Source organism: Colius striatus, chromosome 4, assembly GCF_028858725.1.
Source record: "Colius striatus isolate bColStr4 chromosome 4, bColStr4.1.hap1, whole genome shotgun sequence".
NCBI lineage: Eukaryota > Metazoa > Chordata > Aves > Coliiformes > Coliidae > Colius > Colius striatus.
In genome coordinates, this window is record NC_084762.1 from 71,223,676 (window position 1) to 71,244,803 (window position 21,128).

Genomic DNA, 21,128 nt, shown 5'->3' on the forward strand with positions numbered 1-21,128 from the left:
CACACTGCCATCCTTGTGAACCTGGGATGGACATCAAACCCTCCCTGAGAGTACCTGTGTAGACACATGAGTGCATGAAAATGCTGTGACACATACTAAGTTTGTTTATCATGCCCCCCCTCCTCCCCCCGGCTTCCCCACTTAATGATAAAAACTGCTTTACCATGAAAAGGAGGTTGAACACCTAGGTATTTCTACCATATATACATCCACATTACTGTGACAAACCAAATCAGAGGGCAGATAGGGTGTTGGGACTCTCCAGATTTCTTTTGTTCCAAGGGTAGGTAACATTCACAAAAACTTACATGACAATAATAAAACCCAGGTGGGGATGGGCTCCACTAAATCTCAGGGAGACTCAGCACTGGAGGGTATGATAGCAAATTTGAGTTCTGATACAAAACTGTGATTATGACTGTGACTTGTCTTTTTATCTTTCTCTTGTACTATATGTATTTTGGCAAAATTTTAGATTCTCCAGCAGTTTTTTAGTGATGTTATAAACAATTGTGTTTTGGTTTGTTTGGGTTGTGGGTTTTAAAAATTTTTTATTGAGGTGTTTCTAAGGATTCACAATTAATTATAACAGCTCTAAATTTTTAATTTTGGAATCAGTTTAAATTATTGCTAGGCTTTTCCCATAGGCAGAGGAATGCTACTGATACAGTAGTGATGTAACAGGTTTAATAGACATTTTGAAACAAGTGCAGCTGCAATTATGCCCAGAGAATTCCTGCCAACTTTTTAATGGTTTGTTTTTATTGTAAAAATATGTTTTAAACACCTTTGTTTCTATTGGGACTGAAATTATTGGTTTAGACTGTTTCATTCCATATTTTTATTTTATATGTTAATTAGTAATCTATTTCTCATTACATAAAAATCACAAGTTATACTTCAATAAAATATAGAATCAATACAAGAGAACATGCTGGAGTTTAAGATATTGATGTTTACTGTAATACATGCAGTAGCTATTATTTTTATGTTACTCCTGATATTTTAAACTGCTATGCAAACATTAAGTGAATCATAAAACCTAAGAACTCATTATCGCTCCATCCTTATTTTATAGATGGGGAAAAGAGAGCACAGAAGTGCCCTGCCCATTGCAACACGCAAGTAAAACTAGAATTCCCATTCTGATCTCTCAGCTGACTCATCAAAACATTTTGTGAATAGCAAACTATCTCTTGAGAAAATTCTCTTTGAATTCATTTTTGTAATAAGACTTAGGTCTTTTTCTTCACCATGCGCAGAAGATAGAAAAAGTGTTTACATTTTGTTCATCCCGTTGTATAAATACTGTATGTCTACATTTTGAATTGTTCTGCCACTGCAGCTTGAAAACTAAATGAATGCTAAATGGTGCCAGTCACCGTGTAATAGCTATACCTGCATTTTTCTTGACACCGCATTATGTATACTAGATTGACTCTGAAAGCCTCGATTAATACATTTGAAGTCCAACCTCCAACATGAGCAACTGATTGCAGTATTTGATTGCTTACACAGATGCCACAGAAAACAAAGCAATAGACACAGTAGGAAATAAATTAATGTGTAGCTTTTTTCTACTTGATTAACAAGGTACAAGGGAAATTAAGCATGAAAAAAATCATATATAAAACATTGATGGACAAAATGGGTACATATTCGTGAACACATCCTGATCATAGGATATTATCTTACAGTAAAAATACTACTCAGATGTTCTAAATGAGGCATGAGGCAAATGTATTTAGATTTGGTCAAATTTATTTTCATTTTGTTGTCTTTTTCATAGATAAACCATGATCTACTGACACTTAGTTCTGAATCTCACTGCTTTTGTTAAATCGATCTTTAGCAGTATGCTGGACTGCGCCTCCAGTCATACCTTTGATGGTAGTACCTCTTCTATTTGGTATGAGTCGAGTGTGACACCAGTGACTATTACTATCACTACTTTCATTTCAGATATTTATGTATTTACCTCTTTTACATAATTTTTGCAGACTGTGCTAACTGTGGCTCCCATACTTTCAGAAGCAATAAGAAGATACAAAGAAGAGCAACAAAAAAATTTCCTCAAGAAATCTATTCCACAGCTCTATTTGTAGCACCAGTGACTATTACTGTCCCTAGTAACCTCTTACATACTTACATATATTGCATTTAAGCTAGTGTGGAGATAGGTCAGGTTTTAGTGTCTCCTTATCTTTATATTCAATTTGAGCTAGTTAAGATTTCTAGACTTACATTCAGCGAGCAGCTATCTGGAACATGCCAGAAAACACCAAAACAATGAAGATGGTAAATGTAAATGAAAAAAAAAATGGGGAAGTTATGAATGATTTTACATGCAAGCCTAGAAGGAAGTGCTGATTTTTAGGAATGCTCTTCTGTAAAATAGCTAAGTGCAAAATATATGGAGGAGGACTCCTGCTAATTGTTCAATGACACTTGCTGTGCTGGAGAGATTGGTTGTTTATGTTGCTATTCTGAATGCAATGCACTTCTGATTCATTTTAATGTTGTTTAGATAACCGTGAAGAGAAATAAAATGGCACAATGTTGTTTTCCTATGCAGCTTTCAAAGTGACATAATTACTACAAATATTGCCTGAGATACCCACTGAGACAGAGGACTCAATTTTAGATTAAACAATATGTATCTGAAAACTGACAGCAAATTACTGCAAACTGATAAAGTGCTGGAACAGAGATCACTGCTATACACTAGATTATCTACCTACTCCCTCCCAGCCAGAGGTAACCTATTTTGAGACAAATATGGATGCTGTATGCACAAGTATACTGTATAGTGCCTTAATTCTATAACTCCTTTACAAATAAGAGCGGAGATGTTTGTGTGCTAACCAATAACTGCTTTAATCCTTCACAGAAAAAAGACTTGTTATAAAGAACAATGTGCAGTTATTCCTTCAGCAACGCCATTTGTAGGTTGATTGCCTTCTTAATGTTATGAAGCTGTCTTTTGATTGAGAAATGAGAAATTTTATGCTACTTCTTAGTTTTACAACTCTCAGTGTGAATGTGTGTCTTAGCATCACGCTTAATTCAGAATAACCACTTATTCCCTCAAACATGTGCCACCTCTGAAGGCTGTCCCCAGACCTGCCTCTACAGATGCAGATCTCATCCTTCCCTTTATCCACACTAGCCCACGTAACATTAGGTTCACTCTTCACAGTCTTCTTTTTCCATCATACAAATGCTCTGGTCTTATTTGTCTTACAAAAGCAAAAGCTCAATGCCTGAAACAGCTTGTCAAGGGTGACTTGCCTCCTAACATCATGGGAGGAACTGTTCAGTTGATAAAATAATTTGATCAAAGACAGAAGTGGTATTCCCACTGAAAAGCAAGAAGAGTTGAGCTATGCTCATGTTATGTGACTTATCTTGGGATACATGCAGGACCCATAGCATAGCTTAGAGTGAATTCATGTGAAGTTTTCACTGGAATTAACCATGCCCTCATAAATATGGAAGTCTCCATCACACTGAGGAGAAATGCCCTAGCATAGGTGCAAATATTGGTGATCACAGAATCACAGAATGGTAGGGGTTGGAAGGGACCTTTAGAGATCATCTAGTCCAAATCCCCTGCAGAAGCAGGTTCACCTAGATCAGGTTGCATAGGAACATGTCCAGGCTGGTCTTGAAGACCTCCAAGGAAGGAGCCTCCACAACCCCTCTGGGCAGCCAGTTCCACTGCTCCATCACCCTCACAGTGAAAGCAGCTTTACATCTCACTGTACATTTGTGCATGCTGACACTTAAAGGTCTCCTAGCAATTCTCAGAACTTCTGGGGGTAAAGTGACGCAGGAGTCCAGGACGGTGATTTTGTGGGTTTCATGGAAATAACTTCAGGAAACTAAATCAAATTCAACATTGTGTCTTGGGGTGTTGTTAGCCAGAGGAAAAAATTTTGAGAGGATCTTTAGATTACTTCTGATTTTACTTGGCAGCTATGAAACACAAACTAAAGATTTTAGATTCAGAGAATGTGATAGATATATCTATTTTCCCTAGTATCCAGCCATCAGGCAGACAAAAGCAGACACTCAGAGAACAGAAAAAGTAAAAAAATATCATGATGTTTCCCTAGAATATTTTTCTGGCTCCAGGGGCTCCTAGAGTCAGAGATGGTGTCTTTGTAATTAATAGTCATGATGTTGTGGTTTTTTGGATAATTTTTGTTTCAGTTACAGCTAAAAATCATATAAATGCTTTGCAGCTCAAAAAAGATATAATTTACCTGCACTGTGTGAAGAATTAGTACTTTTATTTGCTCTGAGCCTGATTACTTCTTCAGTTATCGTCTAGTTCTTGTTTTGGCAGAGACTGTCAGCAGCAATTCCTGATGCACCTCTGTGCATTCTTTTTAAAATGTGCCATCTCTGCCTACTTCCCACTCTAGTTTCACTCTTTGCTAAGCTACTGTTTACTTAGTTGTTCTTCCTATGGAAACTGTTCCATATTTTTAAAAATAATTCCGTGTTTTTAAATATCCTTATCATCCTGCTCTCAATCTTTCTCAGTTATTCTCTGTATTTTCTGGAGATTGGAGAATGAGAATTGCACACAACAGTTCAAGATGTGGCTGAACTATGGATTTATTCAACTGGGTAATGAGATTCTCTGCTTGTTTCAAAGGCTGTTCTGTCTTAAAACTGATTATCCAGTGTAGCCTTGCCAGCTCCTCTGTGCTTATTGTTTGGACACCTGTAATTATGTAAGAATCTCAGCTTGCATTTATGAGTTGAATAAACAAGTTTCTGTCTTTTGTGGCTAGAGATGAAATTTTCAGGAAGTAAAACCTGTAACTAAGAAGCTGGAAGAAAACAGGAATGCATTATTGGGAGAAGTAGTAGTCAAACTTCACTCATTTAAACCTGATTTCATAATTTGAGGATATATGCAATATTTGTGTGCATTTTATTAGTATTGCATTATGTTGTCTCACTTGGTATACAGATTGGATGAGCTGTGCTGAATAAAGCTCATTTCTCAGTGCACAAAATGTATTGTCTCACTCTAACTCCATATCTGGCACGTCCTTGTGTTTTAGCCTCCGTGTTCTCACCACAGGCCTGCAACTCTGACTCCATCTGATGAGCTATTAAGAGTTGTTCTTATACATGTGAATTCCCAATTCTGCCCAGGAACAGTCTGGGAGAAGAGTGGCTGTCTCAGAATTGGTCAGAAGGTCTCTAGGACCTGCAGTCATTAGATTTTTATGTCACAGCAGTATCTGGAAACAAAAGCAGGGAAAATAATCCTTCCATATACCTTACTTTACTTCTGTCAGTGGCACGTGAGCAGTCAGAAAGCAAAAACCCAGCCCTGCTGATTTTTAAAATAAATTTCTGCCTCCTGCCTGTATTCTGAGGAGTATGTCTGTTTGTTCTAGCTCATCAAAGTTAAGGTCAGATAACGATGCCAAATAATACCAGGCAAAAGAGCTTTTGTCACATGTTGTAAACCTATAGAGGGAAATGCAATGAATGTAAGGGAAAATGGTAAATAAAGGTTAGATGTAGCTATAGGGAGGGAGCTGGTATTACAGCAACGTCCTTGTCAATAAAAGCCAACCAATTTAGTCGGAAGTACTCTTGCTCAGCTGTGTAGGGCCCCTGCATGGTAGATGTGACATCAGAGTGCTAATACAGCAGGTACTTATTCTACAGTCTTGTTCTTCTCCATGGAACTGTAATTATCTGCATGTCTTTTTCAAGCAGTGTTATTCCTATTTTTATTTTTATTGACCCTGAATCCTATCCAGACAGCCATAATGCCTTTTTGAACTCTTGATATTATTTACAAGATGCTTAGACAAAGCTAAAATGAAAGTAGATGTGCTGTTCTATAACTAACTAAATAAGCCAGTGCAAATAAAATGTCAAGACAACAGCTCTTTTGATTATCCAAATGCAGTTTCCATTAGCTCTCCTTGGAAATTAAGTAGGAGTAACTATAAAGAGAATTGTACCTTCTTGTTTACATTTAGGAGCTTGAAAACTCAGAAAACAAACTCAAATCCAAAGAATCATAGAATCACAGAATGGTAGGGATTGGAAGGGACCTTTAAAGATCATCTAGTCCAACCCCTGCCCCCCCCCAGAAGCAGGTCCACCTAGATCAGGTTGCATAGGAATGCCTAATTCAGTGCAATCATACTCATTTGAATAATCCTGTTGTGTTTCTGGGAAGTTACAGGCCTGAAATGTCTCTTATATGTATATACCTTCTTGTGATCTTGCATTTTGAAATAAACACCCAAAAGTTAATGCCCACATGGAAAAAAAAAATAAGGTCATTGTAACCTGTAAGGGCATAACTTCCAAAGCAGCATTTGTGTTTATGCATTTAATTTAATGATAAATTAAGAAGGCTAACCTCCTGGAAAATTATAGGTCCCATTTCCTCTAGCTGGGTTATGAAATTTGCCCCAAAGCACAATGGCTATTTTCTGTGCAAAATTTTTCAGTTCCACTTTATGCTTCCATCTTCTGCTGACCACACTGAATCTAGAAGACTTTCTCCTTGAGACGTTTTAAAAGCTCTATTACTTTTGACATTTGCTTAGCAAATTGTTTCTGGTGATCTTTCCTGGCTTATCACATTGTAATTGTAAACATCAATTGTATATAGAATTCATTACCTGTTATGTGTTATTTGTGCATTTTGAAGAGTGCTTTTTAACACTCAGCATCCTTCTTTTCTCGTCTCTGTTGTTCTTCTATATGTGTTTGATCTTCATAAAATCCTAATTTTAAGAGTTTGTTTACACCCTGATTCACCACTGTGTTCTCATTAAACATTCTTCATGGTTCCTTCAACTGTTTTTCTTCTCTTTGCTATTCTTGGTAATTTTCTTTCAAGACATGCTCCCATTTTTTTATTCAGATCCCCTTTTTAACACATTTCTATGTCAAATTCTTTTGGTTTCATGTTTTTTACAGATGTTAACATGTGTCTAGTCTTCAGTTACTACATCCTGAACCAAACCCTGTGCTCTGGTTGAGAGTGTGATAACAAAACATGCTTCTTCTCTTGTAGACTCTCCTAACTAGCTTCTGCATGGCTTCATCATTGATGATATCTAAAACAATGCTTTTTCTGGCTCATCTTAACACTTGCTTTCTGCTCTCACAATCTCTCTTATTTCCCTGGTGTTTTATACCATGGTCATTGTCACCATTTCAGCTGGGTGATTAGTAGTGTAGCTGCCGCACTCTTCTTATTTAGGCAAAATACTTTTGAGTAGAGATTCAATTTTCCACAGAATTTGCTTTCCTTGACATGAATTTTTTTTCAACATTCCACTACTTTATCTGTTCAGCCTGCTCTGGCAGCATTACAGAATTATACTGGTAGGTATTCCCTTGATTATCTTTGTTTCAACAAGCTTTTGAGCTACTTATCTGAGCAATATCATCATTTAAAGTCAAGTATTCAACTGAAACTTGGTCTTTGAAACAACATTTGGGAAGTTTCTTTTTAAGAGCAAGAACCAGAACAGCAAACACTGCAAGAAACAATAGAAACTATAATTGGTTTAAGTCAGATTTCTTCTCCTGATCTCTCTTCAGTGACCAATAAAAAATGCTGTTGGTGCTGTTAAAGTGAGATTTAATGATGTGCAGGTTTGCTGCCTGGAGTTAAGACAACATATAGATAACTCCTAATTATAAGTGCATTGGAGCTCTGGCAGAGGCTAGATATCAAGTGTGTAGAATCTCCTTCACTGAAGACTTTTCAGACAGATAGTACCTTGCACAAAGCATCCAGTTCTGCATCTGTCCAGTAAGATGAAACATTTTGTCTCTTCCAGCTTTATTTTGCTAACTAAAGTTAGCTTAGTTAAGCTTCCTAAGTTTCAAATTTGCCGAGTCAGAGATAACTTCTCTGTTTGCCACAAATACAGTTTGACATTGATAATGTTTAGATTTCCTTTACTGTAAAATGAAGTCCCCAGGACATAGTACATTGATTAGATATTAAAAATAAAAAACATTTTAAATAAACACTCTTTGTAGTAGAACTTTTGACTTGCACATTTCCAATTACAGAACAGTTATTTTCAAAATACTTGATGTAAATACCATTTCAAATACTACAATTTTACATCCTGAAATCTGTTCCATGCTAGTGAAAATGAAGACGAGAAATGTGAGAGACACATAGAGTAATGAATTTAAAACAATGATTCAAGAAATTAATCCATTTTTAATAGAAGAAGTTCATGAATTAAAGATGGATGATTAAGACAAAGAAAACAGGGAATCTTAAATAGTCCTTTATCTGTGTTCAAACAATGCCCTTGCTGAAATCTTGTGATGAACCTGGAATCAACCTGTGAATTGTAAGTTTATCCTGAGATTTGGTACATAACTGTGAATATTTTTCAGTGAGGTTCTTACTAAGTAGCAAAGACAAGACTGAGTATAAACAACTCTAAGTGACCACACCTTCAGAGAATGTGCACAGTTTTTGGGAGCAATAGTCCAACACTTCACTTTGCCTTAGAGGCAGGACAGTCCACAAAGAAGACACAACCACCTGGGAGCGAGATGACAAAACAAGCAGAGTGCTCTGACCCTTTGCAATGCTTCCATATCCATTGCTTCTGGCTTCAGCTCATCTTGCACCAACATACAGTCAGTCGCCATGGGAACCAGTGCCTTCCCCTCTACTGCAGCCCTGAGAGCCAAGATTGCTGGCTCTGTTGCTGCGTAGGGCTGGAAATGAGAAGTGCTCGCCATTTTTCCAGCCAAGTGTCTGGTTAAAACATGCTCCTATAATGGGGATATGAAAAATACCAGAATCTGTCAATCTTTTGGTTTGTGCAAGGGCAAACATATCTCATCTGATTTTAGGAAGTGGCAGTATTTGAGTTTGCCATGGTCTTCCTCCTCTGCTTCAATCTAATTAAAAGACTGTATGACTGGACAGATATCTATTTCTTTCAGAGCAAACCACTTTCTCATGTCACCCAGTTTACTCATCCAGAAAATTATAAGCACAGAAACTAAAACTCTTGTTCAGAAAGAATGCTAGACACAAGCACAGACCAGGGAGGGAAGTGGCCTGGAGTTCTTCTCATGTATTTCAAACAACAAAACTTTTAGTGTGAAAGTATCAATCAGAAAGAATAGCTGGAGAAGTTGTCCTTGTCACTCTGCTTACTCGAGTTGAATATGTTGTTGGTTTTTTATTTTTTGCATACAGCTACTGTTTACCTTGTATTACCTATTCACAGATCTATCTGTGAAAATACATCCCTTTAGAGACAGCACCCAGTGCTCCTGGAGGTTAGCCTCCAGGCAGGGGATATCATTTTAGACCATGAATCGTATTGCTGGATAGCTCCCTGTTAGACGAACTTGAACAGCCGTGTGTGGGTGCACTGATGTCTAATTAAAAATTTTTGCACAAGGTGAAGGTACGGTCTTCCAATAGAAAGTATTGTCTTTATAGCATAACGATCCTGAGAACACACCATAAAGAGCTCTTTTATCAACAAATAAATTAATCATAAATAACACGCTTACTGTGTATTCACATCCTTTCCAATGATAATAATGCTTTTATAAGGCTTTTCAATAGCTATAATTATTATATGTGGCCATCTTTTTAGCAGTTTCACCTGATAGCAAAATAAAAGAGGTCCATTCTTTCTGTTCAGATAGAGATCCTCTTTTCAGTTGCCATGACAGATATTTACTTAATTAATCTAAGCTTCCTGTCAAGCTGTGTTTAATTAATATTATCACTGACATTCCTGACTTTAACTACCTCAGAATAGAGCAAAAAAGGTCATAAAATTCAAGGTCTGTATTCTACCAATGGATTTTTTCTTCATAATGGCTTTTACGATATAATAGGCAAGAGGTTTTTCTCTCCAATACCTGTAAATGTACATGGCAATGACATCTATACTATGATGAAGTATTTGTGCTGCTGGAAGTTCTACACAGAAAGAAAGAAAATAAAAAATAGAAACAACAGCTAAGCAACATTTCTATCCCTGGCATAAACTTTCATTTAGCTGGCAAAATAAACATATATTTCACATAGGCAGAAAATCTGAACTATATAATTCCTCCAATTTTTATATTCTGTCTTGGAAATACATTCCTAGCAATGTGATTCTTTAGTGATAACATTAAAACAAAATTACTCATTAGCTACATGTTAAACATTTGAATACCATGGGGAAGAAAAATTATCTCTATGCAGCTATAAAATGAAGATCACTAAGACCTTCATCTACTGGTAACACTTTCCCTGAACTTTTAGTTAGAACAACAACGCAGGATTACAAACATAGTTTAGTCCTGAGAGATGTTCAGTAGCTGATGCAATGTGTGGCTGTCTTAAATAGTCTGTTTTTTTTTAATGGATCATCCTGTTAAGTCCTGGTTCCAGGCTAGTCCTTGGTAAAAGTGCTCAGAGGCACTGACTGGCTACAGGCACACAAGGACATAGATTTAAAACCCATGTCACTCCTCCTCAACTGATGGAGCAGGCCCACAGCTTGTTGGTCAAGCACCCATCTGACATCCTCAAAGGTCACAAAAGCTCAATATGGTGCATTCATGTAATTGCAAGACAAAGGACCAAGGAGCAGAAGCACAGTTTACAGAAGGATTGAGTATAGAAGAGACTCCAGGAAATTCCAGTTGTGCATGGCCAAACGCCAGCTGATATTGCATATCCATTTCAAGAGTAAAGCCACTAATCCCTTTAATTGCCAACTGCACTGCTTATGAAACACTTTACAAACTTACTATATTGTAGGAACTGAGCTGCATGTACTGCAAAAGTTAACTTTTTTTCCTTGGACAAAAAAGATTATGTAAAATTAAAGGAGCTCCTGGTACTTGCTGAGGCTCTTTTCTGAAAGTACTAATTTTTGTCCGATGATCGAAGCCCTGATCCTGTGGAGAGTTAAATGAAACCTCCTGATGGCTGATGCTCTTCCGGGCAGTTGTTTCAGGATGGCAGCACAGACTTGCTTTTCCTCTGTTAAGGTAACCTGCTGTGACCCGTATTCAGCCCACATCTCATTGGACCACTCCAAATGCACCGTTTCCTCCACTAAGAGTTGCTGCCTCTGACTCAGTTGATCATACAGATGCCTTGCAAAAAAATTACTTATTTTCTGCTGCTAACACTGGCAGCATGAGCTATCTGAGAGCAGATTTAGCTGAGCCATACCTAATTAGACTTTTGTCTCCCAAGTGCAACACAAACTCCAGTGGGGCAAAGGAAATGCCAGGGCTGCCAACACAAAAGCATTAGCTTCAGTCTGCAAGCGCTCACTTCCCCTACTCCTTTCTACTTCAAACAGCTCAGGGGAGATAATTGCTACTTGCAGACACTCTGCCTCGTAAATCCATTTTCCTATGATCTGTGGCATCCCATTTCTTTTATCATTTGCAAAGATGCTTTCAGTGATTAAAAAAAAAATCCTGGTATATAATTTGCCTCAGACCTGCATAAAAGAAACTTGCACTGTCAAAAAATAGATATGTCAGTGAATGGTTCCAAATCAGTTGAACCCTAGAAAACAGGTAGGCATTGCCCAGCAGTGCTGACTACATGTATTAGTCCATGCTATTTTGCTGTTGTTTTCCCACTGTGAAAATAGCTGTATGAATTCACAGTGCCTCTTCCAGATGGAAACAATGTATATTAATTTAAGTTTCTTGGGAGGAGCAATCATTTATAATTTAGTCAGACTGTGTCATTCCAGGGTAAACAATACTATCTGACACTTTGTTTACAATACAATGCAATAAACTTGTCATGGTATGGAATTACCCCGATCTTGAAAAACCCATGCACATTAGTACTAAATAGTCATCAGATATGAACCAAGGGCAGGGGGGAAACTAGGTGAAAGATGTTTACAGAAAACTTACATTTGAAAACTTTTCCTGCTTTTTACAAATGATATGAATACAAGAGAACCTCACTTACAGGCATTAATAAAGATTCTTCTTCACTGTAGGTGATTTTGTTCAAGATCTTTAAAGTTACTAAAGTTCCCACCATCTTCAGCTAAGCTGTATTTTCTATATCTGGCCTTACACCTGAGTGCATGCAATAAGGCCTAGGAAACCACAGCAAGAATGAGAAAAAAAAGAAAGCAAACAAAACACTCCTGATTCCACAGTACGTGGGACTGATATTTTGGAAAGTCCTTTTTCATTTTTTTTTTTCTAGAACCACTATAGAAATTATGCTATAGACAGAACTGATGCTAAGGAAAGGGCAATGTGATCCCTTTTGGTTGATTCCATTTTCTGGAAGAGAAGTTTTCATTCAACACCACTGAAACTTGATTCCCTGGCAGGCTTTTTCCTAATATGGTAAAGCAAATTTTTTTGTCAAAGTTCAAGGTTAGATAAGTAGTGTAATATCTAATTAAAGGACTCTTCCGCGTCTAGTAGATTCAATTTTATCTCTGATCCTATTTTACTTCCTATTCCTTTGTAGTGCTGTTGCACATGCTTGGGGTGAGATTAAGGTCATGTTATATTTCAGTGTCTGCATGGGCACTGGGTGTCTGAATTCCCACTACAATAAGACAAACTTTTGTCACCAGATGATGAGAGGCCAGCACGTGGTGCAGATAGTCAATCACTAAGTGTCTGTGGAAAGAGGAGCTGTCACCTCCCTGGGTTCCGCTACACAGATCTCCATGGACTACAGTGGGCGATGAAGCACTCAGCACTTGAGCAAACACCTGTCAGCAGACACATTTTGATGTCTCAGTGTTCTCAATCAGCTTCATATCTGTGCTCAAGAGCAAGTGAATCAGAGAAGACAGAAGTGCTTTTTTTTTTATGTCTTATTCTGGCCTTGCTTTAGTTCACTGAAAAACTACAAGTCCAGCTAACTGTACTCTTCCCCAGCCTTGGGGAGATAGGTAATTGCAGACAAGGAAGCAGTTTGACTTCTACTTTGGTATAGTGAATCACCTCTTCGAGGTGCTCATCTCTTTCCATCACCTGTAGAAGGATTTCCAGACAACTGCCTTTCTCTAAATACTAAGATTCAGGTTATCATAGTGAAACTCACCTTGTGGCAGCCTCTCCAAAGCCATATACTGACAATAGCTACAAGGACCTCTTTGTAGCTAGTGGCAGAAACACTATTTCAGCGCAAGAATATCCTTTGAGTCTCCAAAGCCAGTCCTGATATGTCCATGTATACATACAGGTGAAAGAACTTCACGTATTAGCTAGTGTGATAGAGATTATGGCTAAAATCTAATTATGCGCTGTTCCCAGTTCCCTCTGAGGTCAGCTCAGTGATTAAGTTTATGTCAAAAGTGTTGTTTGAATTTGCTCCCTGCTCATCTCTGACCTAAGTGGTGTCCAGGCACCATAGGCAGCAAACAGCTGATGGCAGCATTTGTCCTTCACATGCTTCTACTCGCAACTCTAAATAAAAAATTCATTTTGCTATATTCACAAAATGATAAAATGGTGTATAAAGGCTACTGAAACAGGGGAAAGGTTCCTTCTATCAGTTCTCTATATACAGATGTTTACATAATGTAAACTGATAATAATCCCTCAGACGGAATACCCTGATTATATGTGAATCATAACTTGGCAGTGCACAAAACAAACTGTAGAGACATGTCATCTAGATGTACAGCAGTACAGCTTTGAGATCTGTGCTTGTGTTAGCTGTATTTACTGCCTGTAAACAGGCTTTCCTGTTAAGTATATTCATTGCATCTTACTCGAGCCAACATTGCTCAATATTCATTAAGCCTACAAATTAAATGTGAAGAATTAAAGTTGGATAATCTCACTATCCTGCCATCTGTTCCTCAACTTGAAAGCAGTAGGACATCATGCTGGACTTTTTTTTCTCAAATATTCGTTGCAGAGAACAAACCACCATAGAATCTTAGGCATAAAAGTTTCGGGATGTTGCCCAAAATCAAACTGCAAAAGTTTTGGAACTGTTTTAAATTCAGCAAGAATATAAAGAAGTGTTTTCTGCTAAATACACACAAAGCTGTGGTGGGTAGTGCCTGCACAGTACTGGCAAAATTGATGGGAGAGCAGTGGCTTACCTCTGAGAAGTACGTGGAGCAGGCAGAGGAAGGGTGGGAGGTTTTTTTGTATTATTCTTTAGTAATTTTCAGAATTAACTTCAAACTTTTGCACCTCAGTACAACCCATCAATATTAATATTTGGTATGACCTCATATTCCCAGCAACTGGAGAAATGGCTAAGTGAAAGGCATACTGCCTTTCTATAGCAATTATCCAAAGGGATAATTAAAATGCAGGTAAAATTGAAATACAGATAAAAAAATACCTATTTAGAAAAGGTAAACCAGGTCATCAGTGTCATATGACACTATCCCTAGAGATCTATTGCCTGATGGAAAATTCAGCTCTGAAGAGAGGGCCAATGAAAGTCTGATTTTAGTGCAGACGTCACTTTTTTTTTTTTCCAGACACGGAGCAAATCAAGGCTAAAGGGGCACAAAGGCCATCTTTGTATTCTCCTTTTTGGGCTCTCATAGCTGCAGATCTGATTATTGCTGTAAAATATCGCCCTTGATAATTGCAGCAAAGCATTGCCTTTGCTGAGGGATGAATGTCATCCTAATGCAGAGATCCCAGTGCTTGTTCCAGTGATACAAAAAGGTATAGGACAACTGTCATGAAAGATTAATGACCTCTGTTAAAACAAATCAACTATGCTGGGTACTTGGAATTCACAGGAACTTTTGTTACTTCTGTTGTGGCTTCTGTTACAGCAAGACTCACTTTTTGATCTCTGCAAAATTCTCATCTGAGCTCTATAAATCCTTAGTATCTTGATGATCACATAAGATTAACTGCAGTGGAGCTGTGATGGAGCAATCTCAATTCCTGGGAAGCATCTGGTTAAGAAAGGTTAATAGGACCAGTTAAGGGAAGGCATATATGACACCAAGCAGTAGTAAAATATTATTTTGATGGTATAAGTCATATACCTTTGTCTACCCATTCCTGCAATGGCAGTAAATTCTTGTGTGGCTAGTAATTACTGATTAGATTTCACATGCAATTTATCTTGTCCCTGCCTCCAAAGAAATCTACCAATTATGTACTCTTATTTTCCAGTGGTTATGAGAGATTTTCTGCCATCCTGCAAATTTCCTTCAAAGCCACTATCTGTAGTATTTTGAAGTAGTTTAAAATCATGCCTGATGGATGGTTAAATGAAAGAGCAAAGATTTAGAACAGACATATCACCACCCTGGTGTTTTAAAGAAGGGAGAAAGAAGTTTGCTCCATTAAATGATTTACAAGGAGAATAAAAGATCAAAGAACATGTTCTTATTGCATCCCTGTAGTCTGACGGTCTATTATACTCTGAAATCTCAGGCAACTTAGAACAAAACCAAACCAAACTGTACACGAGCTAATTGCACCTCAAGGCATTTTTTTAAAGGTTAGAGCTGGAGCTGGACAGGAACTGGTAGATCTAACAAGATGCTCACTCCTTCCCATGCACCATGGGAATCACAGGGGCTGGAGATGAGCTTTGCAAGCTGAACTGTAAATTGTTGAGCTTTTCATTCATTAAGCAACCACATTGACAAGAAGGAATCTCCTGGGTGAAAAAGAGGTCCAAATAAACTTATTCGCTAGTAGAGTTCAAATTCTGGGTTAAGGTACATCAGTACTTTGCTGTATATTCTGGCAGTGTCTCAGGAAAGCTTACCTGAGGGAGTACAAATTACTTGAAGCATACGCTGTGTTCTGACGTTTTGAAACCTTATATGAGCCGTTCAGCCTAGACATTACCAATCACTTCCTGGGACAAGATCTCGAGTAATACTCTAAGGTAGATTGCTCCTGTGAGGGAAAGGGTCATTTAAAATCACTCTATAAGTTTGTAGTTTGTGGTGTTCAAGGGAACTGTTTATATGTGTATGTCTGTGTGTCTCTGTGCCTAGGTGGGGTATTTTTACTCCCTTGGAGTCTTAGATTATTTGAGTCATATCTATATATATTTGCTCAAAGCACGATCATTGTGTGCAGCAGTAGATATGCTGAGATGCTATAAGCAGTTATCCCAGTTATCCACCCCTCTCCTAGGCATTGCCTGCTCCACAGAAGAGGTGTTTGAGAGGACTATATACAGACCCCAAGCCATTGGCGTTTTTATCTCCATTCTTCAGCACAGTTGAAATGTCATAGTGTGCTGGGCTGTAAATACGGCAGCATGGATGCAGTCACGTGCTGTGTTCAGATGTCCTGGTGAGGCAAACAGACCTGCAGAGGAGAAGGAGCAGAAATGAGACATTGGAAACCACATACAAGTCATAACACCCAGTTCAGCCAAGACTTGTTTGCCTGACACCTTGAAACTTCTGCTGCATGAGAGTTTGATGACACCATTGTAAACATGAAGAAATTGAGTCAGTATTGCTGCTACACTACCACCAAGGAAATAAGGTACAGCCACCCCAGAGTTCTTAATGAGGTCCAAGGACTCTCTGAGTTCTTGACTAGGAAGGAACAGGAAATATTTACAGCATTCCATCTATTTCCTCCACACCACTCGGGCTTTAAGATCAATAAACGTAATGTCCAACTCAATGCTTCTTGCTGGTACCTTTCAGCTGTGTTGAAGTTTGATGTTGCCAGGTTGGCCCCAAGGGTTCATGCTATAGCCCTTTCAAATTGCTTGCCAAACAAGATGAATAGTTGCGTGGACAACCTGCAGAGCCACAGAAAGCTAATCAATGCCTGCCTCATTCTCCAAATGTTTTATGTGCTTTTACAGGTAGTGTGAAAGTCAATATCCAAACAGGAGACCATTGCCACAAATTATCATGCCCTTCTGAGCAATTGTTTTGATTTGCAGATGGCTTTTGCTTCCCCTGCTCTTTATAAAAAAACAAGTCATGTATTGTCAGGCTCTGTCCAGATTACATGATGCATCATGTTTCTTGCAGGTCCCTGTGGCTAAATCTAGAGAAAGCAGGCATTAAAAGATAACCAAATCCAGGGGATGATGTTGATAAATGAAGAGACACTGGTCTCGGTAGTTCAGGTGATATCCCTGGAATTTAGTGGCATGTAATTAGAAGGAAATGATCGATGGTGAAATCGGTCTTACTTTAGTACCCCAAAAATAATTTGGTCTAAATTATTTACTTGAAATGCATCCTCAATTAATGGAAAGACACACCTCTTCAAAATGTGATCTATGCCTTCATCAGAACATGTTTCAGATGCAAGAGAGGAATTACAGGTTGAATGTACCCATCCTTCCATATGGACAGTTCACCAGCTGCTAAACTTCTACAAAACGAAAGACTCTCTAAACAGTCTTTCCAGGATCCCCAGAAGCTCAAGGGAGAGCATGTATATATTGATTTAGTGTCATAGTCTCTACAGATGCAGGAGCTTATGTTTCATTTCCAAAGATGATTTAGGTAGCATCACAGCCTTTTAAATCAAGTGATCAAAGTCTTCTATATGCCTGTGGCCTCTGAAAGTGGGATTCAAGCTCCTAAATTCCTTGATCCTTTGGTAAATCACAGCTACTTCTGAAAGACTTTGAAATGAATGGCCCTTGCCCTACACTATAGCACCTTCAAACAATATGTTGAATAATCTGATAATTTGAAAAGGTAACTGAAGGATGAGTTTTTGTTTTAACTTGGACTCCAACAAGGAATATATTTACTGAAAAAAACAGTTTCATAAATCTCTCAGTAGGGAATATCAAGTTATTCTCTATCATTTCAATTTTTGATGGAATAAAATGCCTTTTTAAAATGATAATGTTTTATATTGTGAAGCACTTTCTCCCCATTGCAACTTGTAGAAGAGGTTTCTAGAATCACAGAATGGTTTGGGTTGGAAGGGAACATAAAGATCATCTAGTTCTAACCCCATTGCCACAGGCAGGGATATTTTCCACTGCACCAGGTTGCACAAAGCCTCATCCAACCTGGTCTTGAACACTTTCAGGGATGGGTCATTTGTAACTTCTGTGGGAAATGTGTTGCCATGTTCCAACCACTCTTATGGTGAAGAACTTCTAACATCTAATCTAAATCTCCCCTCTCTCTATTTAGACATTACCCCTTGTCTTATGACCACATGCCTTTGCAAAAGATACCTCTCAATCTTTCTGTTTGACCTCCTTTAGTACTGGAAGTCTGCTGCAGGATGTCCCTGGAGTCTGCTCTTCTCCAGGCTGAACAACCCCAACTCTGTCTGTTTTCACAGGAGAGGTGCTCCATCTCTCTCATCATCTTCATGGCCTTATTCTGCCGTTCTTATGTTGGTGGTCCCAAAGCTGAAAACAGTACTCTAGATAGTGTCTCACAAGAGTGGAGCAGAGGGGTAGAATCACCTCCCTCAACCTTAGCTCCTTCATTCCTCCGCAACAGGAGCCCTTTGCTCTGAAGCATTAATTTTTCAACTGTGAGTCCATATACAAATTTGTAAAGTCAGACCCAGACTGAAGGTTGTGCAGCCCATTTCAGGAGCATTCTTCCTCTAAAGGCATGGTGGGAATTAATTTTTTAGGCAAAGGCCATACCTAAGCTTACATCTGTTATGCATTAGGCTACTGTATTGTATACTTACATAAGTCCAACAGGAAAGGTTCAAGAGCACTTGATTGCTAGGAGTTGTCATCGGGTTTATAGATCTTAAGGTTTGCCAAGGTGTTTGTGGTTTGTGTTTTATTTTATCAGCACTGAACAGTAAGTGCTTTCAATAGCTGCTTACTGAGGAAGCACATTTAGAGTGTTGCACAGGGCTAAATGTCGCACATCTTTCTGTATGTACAGAACTGAAACTCTGAAAATGATTTCAGAAACTGCAATCTGTCAGGACTGTCAAGTCCTGCAACCAGAGACTAAAAAGAATGGGGAAAAAACATTTAACAGTAATAACAAAAAAGAAAAAAAAAAATGATCAGGCTAACGTAGCTGTATCAGATGTCCTTGAACATGGATATCATTAGAAATTATACATAATTTCAAATGCAGATGGAAATGTGTCATGGTTTAACATCCTCTAGCAACAATGCCCCACACAGCCAGCCACTCACTCCCCACTGGTGGGATGGGGAAGAGAATTAGAAGAGTAAAAGTGAGAAAACTCATGGGTTAAGAAAAAATCAACAGGTAAGGCAGAATCCATGCACACAAGGAAAGCAAAACAACAAATTCATTCACCACTTCCAGGCAAGTGCTCGGCCATCTCCAGGACAGAAGGGCTCCATCACACATAAAGGTTACTTGGAGAGACAGATACCATCACTTCTAACATCCCTTTCTTCCTTCTTCCTCCAGCTTTATATGTTGAGCATGACATCATATAATGTGGAATATTGCTCTGGTCAGTTGGGGTCAGCCATCCTGGCTATACCACTTCCCAGGTGCTTGTGCATCCCCAACCCACTCGCTGGTAGGGTGAGGTGAGGAGTGGAAAAGTGGAAAAGACCTTGATGCTGTGCATGCACTGCTCAGCAGTAACTAAAACATCCCTGAACTACCAACACTGTTTTCAGTACAAGCACAAAACAGCACTATGCGAGCTAATATGGAAGAAATTAACTATACCCTAATCAAAGCCAGCAAAAATAGGAAAGAGATTGGGATAAAAGAAGAAAACACAGTAAGGACATTTGCACTGTCACATGCTCCACTCCAATGCACTATCTGGCAAACAGACTAAGGGCCCAAGAAAACACTGGAAGTGCTCAGTTTTGTTGACTCACATAATCAAGAATCTGTGGAAACACTATATGCTCATATTACCAAACAGTGCTTGTCACCAACTCATGCAGCTGCTAGATGTTGGGAGATGAAATTGGTCATACAGATTAGGAATAAGGGACAAAGATTTTGTATGTGAAAGCACGAAGAACGTACACAGATCCTCCAAGTCTACAGATGTTAGTAATGTTAGTAAATAAACTCTCATACAGATGTAGAGGAAATTAATTCTCCAAGTAGCAAAGATCAAAAATTTGCTGGGAAAGATACTGTCAAGATTGTGCAAAACACACAAATATAAACCAGGAAATTAAAAGTAAAGGAAGACTTTTGGAGAAAAACTTTCAAATAGTTAACGCTCTATGTATTGAGTCATATGCAGTAACAATGGCTGGGGAAATCATTATGACAAAGTTTGCAGACAAGAAAAGCCAAGTGACAACGTACCATACTGAGGAAGCAAGTACTGACTCACAGGAAGAGCTTTAAAATAATGCAATACTAACTAAAAATAAATGGTTGGTAAAACCAGGTTAACACTAGGGACAAAGACAAAGCAACAGCATCCACGTAAAAGCAAACTGAATGACAAACATGAAATACATGTTATAGCATCTTAGTGAGCACACAAATTCTCACCAAAGTAGCATCGAATTAAATGATATGATAGCATGATCATTAAAGCATTAAGATGAGCCCAGCCAGAAAATCACAAGGAAAAGTATGCAGACTATAGGATTAGACAGTGCAAACAACTCAAAAATCATGACTTTCACCTAAAACAAACATGTTCATGCACGGATTGATACTAAACATGGATGAATTGTTCATACCACAGACAAAGAGATACATCTTGGCAGGCTGTGAGGGCCCATGTGGCATCAGCACAGTGCTGTTGTCACATGAACTCATTTGGAAATGCAGGCTAGGCCAGATATATCTGAGGAAAGAAAACTATATATTGAGTTACTATTCAGCTGTATGTGGTAACACAAGCTTTAAGGTAAAACAGTGAACCTCAGAAGGAGAAATGATACATGCACTGCCTTGCGCCTCTTTCTACTCCCACCATACTTTAACACCATTGTCATTTCTGAAAGGGATGCATTTCTGTGCAACCTGCTGCAAGTGAACCTGCTTTAGCAGGGGGTTGAACTAGATGATCTCTAGAGGTCTTTTCCAACCCCAACCATACCGTGATTCTGTAATTAGATGCCATTTCTGTTCATTGTCTGCTACTTCTACACTCACAAACTACTGTGGAAACCAAGCAAAAACATTATTTTGAATGAATGAAAATCTTGACATAAGGGACTATCGTACTGCATATTGACA